Consider the following 1,319-nt stretch of genomic DNA (forward strand, 5'->3'; position numbering starts at 1 on the left):
TGTGGCCAGCTCAGCCCACCTGGGGGCAGGGCTGGCTGGCAGGTGGTGCTGGGGGATTGAACCGCGGTCCCTGTGCTTTGCTAAGCTTGTTTTAAGTAGGTGCTTTAGACCACTGAGCCATCTCACCAGCCCAAGAAGGGGAAGTCACTTTTTCTTTTCTTTTCTTTTTTGGCAGAACTGGGGATTGAACTCAGTATAGTGGACTTTTATGATGAGTGATTTTTATTTTTCTAACTTCTTTTATGGTCCTTTCTTGTAAGTTATGGGTGTTCAGTGCAATTAGTGGTAGCTAAATTTCAGAATCAGCCCAAATGCCAATCAACTGAGGAATGATTAAAACAATATGGTATTTTTACACAATGGAGTATTACTCAGCTATGGAAAAGATAAAGTAGAGGCTTTTGTATATGAAGGGATGTAACTAAAGACTGCATTGGTTAGTGAAATAAAGCAAACTCACAGGAGAAAATATCCTGTTGTGTCACTAGTGTGAGAATGTGAAAGAGTAAATAAAATCTGAAAGATACAATGCGTACCATGAAAAGGAACAAATTTGATCATTGGGAAGGAAAACCTGGGATGAAGAAAATAACAAAAGAAAGAATGGAAAAATATACACCTATGTATGTATGCAGGATAATATTGATAATTGTACTGTTGATTACTCCTTGTCCTTTGAAAGGAGCAGTTCATGCTTAACTTTTTTTTTTGTTATTCTTTCTTTTTCTCTCTATTTTAGGGAAGGGTCTACAGGATGTTCAGGGTCTCACTACTAGATCACACTCATAGTGATTCTCCTGTGTACAGCCTCCCAAGTGCTGGGAATACAGGCACACACCACCATGCCCAGTCTCAATTGCTGTCTCAGTGCGCCCCGGGGGTAGGGCCTGCATGGCTGGCCCAGAGATTGAACCCTAGCCCCTGAGCCTGCTTGCAGGTGCTTTAATCCACTGAGCTATATGGGAGGCTTTTTTTTTTTTTTGGTTACTCTTATTAAAGTTTTCCTTTTCATTTCTTATAACTTTTTGTTGGTATTTTGCTTTGTTTTTTATTTATTACATTTATTTATTGTGTGTGTGTGTGGCCAGCTCAGCCCACCATGGGGGGGGGCTGGCTGGCATGTGGTGCTGGGGGATTGAACTGCAGACCCTGTGCTTTGCCAAGCTTGTTTCAAGTAGGTGCTTTAGACCACTGAGCCATCTCTCCAGCCCTGATTTTTTTTTCAAAATTTTATTGATAAACAGATAGCAATGAGACAGTTTCAAATCAAATCGGAAGTACAGTTTCAATAACTAACACACTGCATATATTCTTCTTAG

Source organism: Octodon degus, unplaced genomic scaffold (genome assembly GCF_000260255.1).
Source record: "Octodon degus isolate 3935 unplaced genomic scaffold, OctDeg1.0 scaffold00072, whole genome shotgun sequence".
Lineage (NCBI taxonomy): Eukaryota > Metazoa > Chordata > Mammalia > Rodentia > Octodontidae > Octodon > Octodon degus.